A 10479-nucleotide genomic window follows, 5' to 3' on the forward strand; every position below is an offset into this window, starting at 1 on the left:
AAGTTCCTTGAGTGCATTCTCTGGGGAATGATGTGGCCCAAGATTCTCTTTAGTTTCTCCTTGACCCCTATTTTCTTTGGCCTGGGCTGGGCCAGGTTAGACTGGTAACTCTCTTCTGCTCTCCTTCCCCCACCCCTCTTCATTGTAGACATTTTTTTATGGACAAGCCTTGAGTCTGCATTCTTATACACCTTGATATTACTTTCTTTTGACTTCCAGGAGCAGGGGTCTTCTTTTCTGTAAGCTGATTCTTTGAAAAATGAACTCTGAACATTAGAAGCAATTCTAGAGAGGTGGAAGACCTAGCTGACTGTAAAATTTCCCATTTCAGAAGATTTGTCGCTGATATACAGGAATGCCTTTGATTTAAGTGTGTTGATTTTATATCCTGCCACTTTACTGAAATCATTTATTAGCTCTAGTAGTTTCTTTGTAGACCCTTTTGTGTCTTCTAGGTATAGGATCATATCATCCACAAATAGTGATAATTTAAGTTCTTCTTTTCCTATCTTAATGCCTTTAATTTCTTTTGTCCGTCTAATTGCTCTGGCCAGTATTTCGAGAACTATATTGAATAGAAGTGGCGAGAGAGGGCATCCCTGTCTTGTTCCAGATTTTAGAGGGAATGCCTTCAGTTTTTCTCCATTTAGAATGATGCTAGCCTGAGGTTTAGCATAGATAGCTTTTACAATGTTGAGGTAAGTTCCTGTTATCCCTAGTTTTTCTAGTGTTTTGAACATAAAGCGATGCTGTACTTTATCGAATGATTTTTCTGCATCTATCGAGATGATCATATGATTCTTGTCTTTAAGTCTATTGTTGTGGTGGATTACATTTATTGATTTCCGTATATTGAACCAGCCTTGCATCCCAGGGATGAATCCTACTTGATCATGATGCACAATTTTTTTGATATGCTTTTGTATTCGATTCGCCAGGATTTTATTGAGAATTTTTGCATCCAAGTTCATTAGAGATATTGGTCTGTAGTTTTCTTTCTTTGAAGTGTCTTTGGTTTCAGGATCAGGGTGATGTTGGCCTCATAGAATGAATTTGGAAGAGCTCCTTCTTTTTCTATTTCTTGAAATAGCTTGAAAAGTATTGGTATTAATTCTTCTTTGAAGGTTTTGTAAATCTCTGCTGTATACCCATCCGGTCCAGGGCTTTTCTTGGTTGGTAGTCTTTTGATGGCTTCTTCTATTTCTTCCTTTGTTATTGGTCTGTTTAAATTGTGTGTGTCTTCCTGACTCAATCTGGGCAGATCATATGACTTGAGAAATTTATCGATATCTTCACTATCTTCTATTTTATTGGAATATAGGGTTTCAAAATACTTTCTAATTATCTTCTGTATTTCTATGGTGTCCGTTGTGATATTGCCTTTTTCATCCTGTATGTTAGTAATTTGAATTCTCTCTCTTCTTCTCTTCATTAGCATGGCTAAGGGTCTGTCGATCTTATTCATTTTTTCGAATAACCAACTTTTAGTTTTATCAATTTTTTCAATGGTTTTTTGTTTCAATTTCGTTGATTTCCACTCTGATTTTAATTATTTCTTGTCTTCTACTACATTTGCTGTTGTTTTGCTCTTCTTTTTCTAGGGTTTTGAGACGAAGTGTGAGTTCATTTATTTGTTGGTTTTTTCTTTTTTTGAGGAATGAACTCCAGGAAATGAATTTCCCTCTTAAAAGTGCTTTCATTGTATCCCATAGATTCTGGTATGTTGTGTCTGTATTGTCGTTTATCTCTAAGAATTTTTTGATTTCCTCCTTTATGTCCTCTGTAACCCATTGATCATTCAGTAACATATTGTTCATTTTCCAGGTGATGCAGGATTTTTCCTTCCTTTTTATCATTGATTTCCAGTTTCATTCCTTTATGATCAGATAAGGTACATGGTATTATCTCCACACCTTTATATTTACTAAGAGTTGCCCTATGGCATAGTATATGGTCTATCTTTGAGTAAGATCCATGTGCTGCTGAGAAGAATGTGTATCCACTTGATGATGGTTGATATATTCTATATATGTCGGTTAAGTCTAGGTTATTGATTGTGTTATTGAGTTCTATAGTTTCTTTATTCAGCTTTTGTCTGGAGGATCTGTCTAATGGAGAGAGCAGTGTGTTGAAGTCACCCATAATTATTGTGTTGTGGTCTATTTGACTCTTGAACTTGAGAAGAGTTTGTTTTATGTACGTTGCAGCACCATTATTTGGTGCATACATATTAATAATTGTTATGTCTTGTTGGTGGATGGTTCCTTTTAACAGTATATAGTGTCCTTCTTTATCCCTTTTGATTAACTTAGGTTTGAAGTTGATTTTATTCGGTGTGAATATGGCCACTCCTGCTTGCTTCCAAGGGCCATGTGAGTGGTATGATTTTTCCCAACCTTTCACCTTCAGCCTGTGTATGTCTTTTCCTATCATATGAGTCTCCTGAAGGCAGCATATTGTTGGATTTGTTTTTTTAATGCAGGTTACTAGCCTATGTCTCTTGATTGGTGAATTTAAGCCATTAACATTTAAGGTTACAATTGAAATATGGTTTGTACTTCCAGTCATGTTTATTTATTTATTTATTTTAGTTTGGATAGTTTTTCCTCTTTGGTTATTTTTCTCCCCCTTTACTGAGATACCTCCCACTGTTAGTTTTGGGTGCTATTTTTCAATTCCTCTTTTGTGGGTAGTATTTTGCTCAAAATGCTTTGCAGTGCTGGTTTTCTGGCTGTGAATTCTTTTAACTTTTGTTTATCGTGAAATATTTTAATTTCATTGTCAAATCTGAAGCTTAATTTTGCTGGATACAGTATTCTTGGTTGGAATCCATTATTTTTCAGCGTTTGAAATACGTTGTTCCAGGATCTTCTCTCTTTCAACGTCTGTGATGAAAAATCAGCCGTTAACCTAATTGGTTTACCCCTGAATGTAATCTGCCTCCTTTCTCTCGTAGCTTTTAATATTCTCTCCTTGTTCTGTATGTTGGATATCTTCATAATTATGTGTCTTGGAGTTGGTCTATTACGGTTTTGAATGTTTGGGGTCCTGTAGGCTTCCAGGATTTGGCAATCCATTCTATCTTTCATATCTGGGAAATTTTCTAGGATTATTTCATTTAATAGGTTGTCCATTCCTTTGGTTTGAACCTCTATACCTTCTTCTATCCCAATGACTCTCAAGTTTGGTTTTTTTATGACATCCCATATCTCTTGGATAGATTGCTCGTGAGTTTTAAGCATTCTTTCTGTGTTGACTATATTCTTTTCAAGTTGATAAACTTTGTCTTCATTATCTGATGTTCTGACTTCTACTTGATCTAGTCTATTTGTAATTTTCTCATTTGAGTTTTTAATCTGGTTTATGATTTCCTGCATTTCTAGGAATACTGTTTGATTTTTTTTAAATCTCTATCTCCTGATAGAGCTCGTTCTTTACCATTTGAATTTGTTTGTTTAATTCGTTTTCAAAATATTCTTTCATTGCTTGGTCTTGCTGTCTCATGTCTTCTCTAATATTCCGTTCCATCTGAGTTAGGTATGCCTTGAGTTCTTTCTCTGTCCATTTTTCTCATGCCTCTAGGTCCTCCTGTAGATTTAAGTTGTCTTGCATTGTTTGTAATCCTTTTTTCCCTTGTTTTTTCATGTTGTTCACGTTACTTTCCAGCTCTGTTTGACTGCTGTGTTTCTGCTTTCTCCTATAAATTTGTTTTGGTTTTGTATTATCTCTGTTGTCTCTCCTTTGTGGTGGGAGACTATGCCTAGAAATGTTGGGCTTTATTGTACTTTAAAGCTGATTCATTCAATTCATAAAAGGCTTCCGGATTCTCTATGCATATAGTGATTTGTTGTCTGTTCTTAGGACTTTATGTTTAGGTTAAGTGGTATGAGGGTTAGTATGTCTTGGCTACTTTAGAAGACTGCTCTACTGAAGGGGGATACTAACAGGTGATTGGATCAGGGTCTTGGTAGTAGCTAGGTATTTAGGAGCCCTATAGACAGCCTCGAAACATTCACCTATTTGCATTTAGACAATTACACGTAATGGAAGACGTAATGCTTGGGATGAAAGTTGGGGGGCAGGGGAAGGAAGGTGCTCTTAAAAAGAAAGAAGGAGAGAGAGAGATTAGAGGAGAATGGAAAGAACAATAAAACTTGAAACAGGAAAGAAAGAAAGAAGGAAAAGGGGAGAAAAGAACAAAGAGAGAAAAAAAAAGAAAAATAATTGAAGTCTTAGAGATCCATTTTCTTCTCTTCCAGTAGGCGGAGCTGTGCCCTCGGAGCCGAGCTTCTGCCCTCTATGTGGCGATAGCAATCCCTGTAAGGCGGCTCCTGGGAGTCTCTCAATCCTGTTAGTCCAGAGCCATTTCACTTCTCCGGCCCCTCCCCCGCTTCTTCCTGCCAGCCAGCCAGCCAGGTCCTGTTCACCAGAGGCGGTTCCCCAAAGATCTGGTTACACTTGCAGCCCCACCGCGTGTCCTATTTCCCGAATGACTGAGCACTCTCTCTGTCATTCATCTAAGCCCCAGTGCTGTGATGCGGTGATCTGGGGACCAACAGTTTAATTTTTCCGGACCCCTTTGGTGGACATGCCCCCGGAAACTGGTGGCTAAGACCTTGGGTGTCACCACTGGTGGTAAGAGGAGTTGGGGATCGGGAATCCCCTCTGCTTACCTACAGACACGCCCCCAGAGAGATTCCCAAGGTTTCCTGGCTGCTTGTATCTGGAGGGAGTGGGAGTCACACACGTGCTAAAGTGGATTCCGCTGGGAAGGAATTCCGTCGGCCGACCTCCGGTGACGTCACCTCTCTGCTATGGCGGGCCCCAGGCTCCTTGCCAGAGTGTCTGAAGGGAGGGGTGGGACTGGTCTGTCTCTGGTTGGTTTCAGTTCCAGGTTCACTACTTCATGAAGGCCTGGCTAGAGACCTCTTCCTAGAGTCCCTGCGCCGCTCCTGCTGAGCCGCGCCTCAGAGGCTAGCCGCCCAGTCGCGGGGGCCAAGGGCGTGCAGCCAACGGCCAAGTCGCGCGGGCAGCGGCTGGCAGGTCCGGACCTCTACGCCGCGTGGCAGAGATTCACTCGTCTGGGGCAAACTGTCACCTCCAAAAATCCTACCAATTGCCGGCCGGTCTCTCTTCAGTGGAATTTCACCGGGAGCCTCTAAGCTGGTAGAATCCAAGCGTATCAATGCGTCTCTCTGACCCCGTTACTGAGGAGGTACTGAAATCGCTGCCTCCCCGCCCTCCGCCATGTTGGATCTCTCTATGTAAAGTTTTTCAAGGTTCTTTTTATTGTATTTAGCTCAGTTTCATACTTTAGATAACTTACTTTTGTAAAACTGGTATGTAAGATGAGACTAAAAACATATAATAAGCATCTGCAAGCCTAATCATGCCCTGTGTTCTTATAGAATTCAGGGAATCCTTAGGTACTACAGGTTAAGGTGATAGGTGTGAGACTGGTTGTTATGTGGTGTATTACTTAACTTTCTGTTACTGAAAAAAAAAAAAAACACCTGACATAATCACCTTATAAAGAGAAAGGATTTATTTGGGTTCACAGCTTTGGAAGTTTCAGTTCATAGTCAGTTGGCTGTGTTGCGTTTGGGCTTGTGGCAAAGCAGCACATCATGGAAGGGAGTGCATGGTGGAACAAGCTGCTTACCTCATGATCGGGATGGAAGGGAGAGAGAAGGGTGGGGAAGAGGAGGTACTGGGCCCCACTGTCTCCTTGAAGCCTAGGTCCTCGATGACCAAACGATCTCCTACTAGACACCCCCCTTTTTTCCAGTGCTGGGGGTGAATCCAGGATCACTCTGAGCTATCACCAGCTACTCTTTTAAAATCTTATTTTGAGACAGGGTCTTGCTCAGGTGCTCATGCTGGGCTGGAATCTGAGATCATTCTTCTCATCCTCACAGTTAGCTGAGATTATAGACATATAACATTGTGCCTGGTTTAGGCCCCACCTCTTAAATATTTCACCATTTCCCACTTGTGCCAAGCTGGAGAGTAAGCTTTTAGGGACATTCCAGATCAAACTTTATAGCATATGGTAAGATGATTTCTGAGAGCAATAGAATTTGTACATCCTAAAATATTCAGGTCCAATATACACTTATAGTTAGGCAAATGCTGTTTTCCTCTCCTGGTCTCCAAGCCTGATAAATATTTTCTCTTCATAATTCAATTGTAGCTTGTAGTCTCAGCATTATCATAGACTCTAAAACAAGGCTAAAATGTGGTCAGAAGTACTAAAGAGCTTTAGTCCAACACTCTGGAACTTAGCATCAAGTCCTCCCCTGACCTAAACTCTCAGTTTTTGTATTGAGGGTATTGTCCCAGTGACAATCCCATCCCTGCATTTTGTGCTGATCACAATAGCTGAGACTCATCTTGGGCACATACCTTCTATCCCTGATGCCCTTCCATGTTTTCTCCATATTCTCTTTTTGGTATTCTTAAAGACTTGAAATCTTTTAGCCTCTATATGGTACGTAGGAGCTACCAGATACTGTCACATTTTTTTAGTGTCAGCTACTTACCTGTAGCTGTAAATATCCCTTCCTCCTGTCTCTGTTTTCCATTCTAGTGTACTAGGTATTCGTGAATACATTCTTTTACCCTTGTTGGAACCACCCTTCTCTAAGCCTACTCTTTGCCAGTTCCCATACTTCCTGGAGACTCTATCTTGCCTAGGTCTGGATTTTGTTGTGTCAACTATAATTGAGTTTGTTGTTGCCCTACTTCTGTCTTTTTGAAAATGTAAAGTGTAAGACCAACATTCCTATCCTAGTTTCTGAGAAAATTGTGCCATTTTTATCCTTTTTATAACAGTTGTATCATTTATTTGTTCTAGCCTACTGATATGGACCCAGTTTTAATTATGGGTGGAAATTCAGAATTGTAAATGCTTGTGAGTTGAAAATTGGTTGGAATATGACAGTTCCCCAAATATTAAAGCTAATGTGGTCTTTTTGCCCACTCCTTCACTCATTCAACTATTTAATAACTGACTTTTCTGACCATCAGTTTACCCAACTCAGAAATTGTTGTGAAGATTAATAACAGTACATGTAAGGTGCTTAAAAACATTAGAAAGAAAAAAGTAAAATTTACTTTTAAATACTATAACTATCATGATTTTCTATGATTTAATCTGGAATTTAGTACTTTTTTCTGTCTTGAGACACACTGTTCTTTGCTCTTCTACTTGTAGTTGAATTCAGAGTTTTCCTAACATGTTGAGTCCTGATGCCTGATAAGTATGTGCACATATTGCACTGAGCTGCACTATTAAGTCTCTCAGTTTGGGTTTGTTTTTGGTATTTGCTAAAACATAAGAGTTACCTACTTTAGCATGTTATGAAATAGTAACCCAGTAAAAGTCTGTCTATGAATAGGAGTGTAGGTTGACAGAATTTTGGTAGATCAATTAAGCAGTATCCTTCTAAATTTTAAGTTGTGTATCCTTAATTTTAGAATTTTTTCTAGGTATTTCTATTTCTAGATATAGTTGTACATATGTGTAAGGATATTGCATTGCATGGTCTGTAACAGAAGACCAAAACCTAAAACCAAAGTTTGTAATAACTAGAGGTTCTTCAACATGGGACCGGTGAAATAAACGCTGTTACTTTCAGTTATGTTACTTATAGTCCATGCAATGCTCTATGGTCATTAAGAAACTTGGATATACGTATAAATGGAGAAAAATCAATATTTTAGGCACATGGTAGAGAACGTATCCTAAGCTGTTCTAATGTAAGTAGAGGATACACAGATATGTGAAAGTAGATATTTCTATAAGATACACAAAATGTAAATGTAAACACTGGGTCACATCTTAAAGAATACGGTAGGAACTGGGTGCAGAGGGACCTAATTTTTTATTGCAGGTCCTGTACCATTTGAACTCAGTGCTCACAAAAACTCACAAACCTGTGCTACAGGCCTACGGCCATAGATGGCGCTGTCGCCGCCAAAGTCCTGTTTGTCAATCTAGCGACTCAGCAAACCAGTCTGTGAGCCATCACGAGGGGCGGTGGCGGTGGCGCAGGCGCAGTGGCAACACGCCTGGCACTGTGTGGGTAGGTGCCAGGGAGGCTCTTCCTACCGGGTATCTTGTTCTGGCACCCAGGAGCTGACTGAAGTCTTCGACCCTTTGACCCGCTGGCATTGGGTGGACGTCCTCTCGGCTCCCACCTTAATCAATGGCGTCATGGCCGCAGTGGCTGGGGCCGGGCACCCGACTTTTCTGGACATCTCTCAGCAAAGAGGAAGGATGGAAACCGCATCGCAAAAAGGTAATATGCCCTGGGTGCTGGGGATGGCCCTTCTGGCTCTTAGCTTCTGGGTGTGGGCTCCATGTCTTGTATCTTAGCCTCTCACTGTCGCTGCCAGGAGCTTGGCACACGCACCAAGCTGGGATTAGAGACTTTGACCCTGCCTGCGCCACTGACAGAAGCTGAAAGAAGCTGTAGAGGTCAGTGAATTCGCCCACCCTTTTAAAAGGGGAAGGCTCTATCCATTGCTCCTTGGGTCTACTAGTGCTTTGAGGCGGGACTTGGTGTTGGGGATGCTCCTTGATCATCCAAATGGAACCCCCTCCTCAATTGAACCACAGAATATATGAGTAAAAAGATTTCAATTTGAGCCTGACGCGGTGGAGCAGGCCTGTAATCCCAGTGGCTCTGGAGGCGGAGAGAAGAGAATGTGGAGAGGTGCCAAGGAACTCAGTGAGAGTTCAAAATAAGGCTTGGGATACGGCAGAGGGCCCCTCAGTTCAATCCCTGTACCAAATAAATAAATAAAATAAGAAAATAAATTTGAATGAATTTCTCAGTATCTGGAGTGAGACCAGTCTTGAAAAGTTCTTTTCCATTATTTTCAGGAATCACCAAAGGCAAACTGGAGCTTCCTAACAAGTGTCACCTGAGAGATCTTCCTGTAATCCAGATGGTTAGTGTTGAGACTCTGTTCATATTTGCAGTGAAATGGTTTACACCTTGAAAGCTTCCTTCCTCCTTTCCAAGCTTACATTAAGTCGCTTTCATTTGATCTCCTGAATATCTTTTGAATCAGCCAGCTTTTGAATCTCCTTCAACATCATAATGCAGGTCTTGCCTGACCTATGGCATTGGAGTCCAGTGGTGTCCATAGATCTATTCTTTCCATTCTTCCAGTATGTTTTTTTGCAGAAATCTTTTAAATAGGTCATTACAAAAAATTGAAATGGAAATGGAACTGGAAGAAGTTCATAGTTCTCATAGACAGAGTAAAGCATTATTTTGAGAATAAAAGGAATCTCCTTACATGGTCTATAGGGTCCTGTATTGTCGCGACCCCTTGCCCGCAAGGAAGACGCAACTCGGGAATCTTCTTTCAACAGTTTATTCAGGCCCTTGATATTTCTTCTTCTCTCTCCCGGATGCCCCTCCCAGCCTTAATAAAGCATCCCAAGCCCCAATGCAAAGCTGCCGCGTGGAGCTTTCTCACAGGGTGGTGAAAAATCATGTGCCAACTCTCCCAGATAAGGAGTTGTTTGTCACTGACCACAGCGGAGCCAGCGTCATCTTGTAATGGCGACCATAATCTGCAGAAACGGCAGAAGCGGCTCACCACAGTTCCCCCTTTTCTGTTTTCTTAAAACAATACAGGCGAGAGTAGAGGTCTTATCCCACTGTGCAGAAGTGGCTGCATAGTATGACTCAGTCCTAAGGAGGCGCCTTCCCCAGATCTGAAGCCATATCAGCCGACACCTTTTTTCGCAGGGCGGGGCGTGGACCCGTCTAACCCGCATGCAATAGGACATGCTCTCCTTGAGGTCCTCGTCAAGGATCACTCAAGTGCAGTGCCTTGCCTCGCATCCTGTATCGTGACGATGGTGGACAAAGGGAGATAGCTGAGGCTGAACTGTGGCTATTTATAATGACAAACAAGTTGACAGCACCCTGAAAGAAAGGCATGAACTTCAAGGCGATAGAAAAGTACTAGTGTGGAAACCCATCTGCGTGCAATGGCAGTAAGACCGGCAGAGTGCAAGGGCTTTCCAACACTAAGAGAATAACAAGGAAAGTCATGTCGATCCCAGTGCAATGTTATAATAACTTGGGGTGTAACGACCATGACAAAGGTTTACTGCTTAAGATGCGCAAGCCAGACTTGAGGCGAGTTGCCATTTTCTAAAGCTGCAAGAGCTTGTATGATCATAGCCTTTTCTTGTGCATGGCAAGTTTTAAGGCGACAGAGAAACCACAAACAGAGTACAACACTGAAGCAACACATTGCACCAAAAATGCCTACTCCCACCCACTCTTTAAAGAAGGAAAAAGCAGAAGATATCCAATCGGTGAATTGACCCAAAGTCACTGGTTCAACACGGGTACTGTTCAAAACGGCAATCTGAGTTAGTTGAGACTGGATCAAGTTTTCTGCTTCCATGGACCAGGTTCCGGATAAATATTCCCCGATGATGCGGGA

General features: G+C 41.3%; 1 long non-coding RNA gene across 1 annotated transcript in view; it reads left to right on the forward strand.

Annotated features, from left to right (window-relative positions):
- Nucleotides 1-10391, forward strand: part of LOC131423735 (uncharacterized) — a 33694-nt gene extending 23303 nt beyond the window's left edge. The window contains exons 4-5 of the long non-coding RNA XR_009225673.1: nucleotides 8138-8303; nucleotides 8891-10391. This is a non-coding gene — a long non-coding RNA (uncharacterized LOC131423735). The remainder of the gene's footprint in view (nucleotides 1-8137; nucleotides 8304-8890) is intronic.
- The last annotated feature ends 88 nt before the right edge of the window (nucleotides 10392-10479 follow it).

This window comes from Marmota monax, unplaced genomic scaffold (genome assembly GCF_021218885.2).
Source record: "Marmota monax isolate L192 unplaced genomic scaffold, Marmota_monax_Labrador192_F-V1.1 WCK01_AAM20220418_F8-fsc00106, whole genome shotgun sequence".
Classification (NCBI taxonomy): domain Eukaryota; kingdom Metazoa; phylum Chordata; class Mammalia; order Rodentia; family Sciuridae; genus Marmota; species Marmota monax.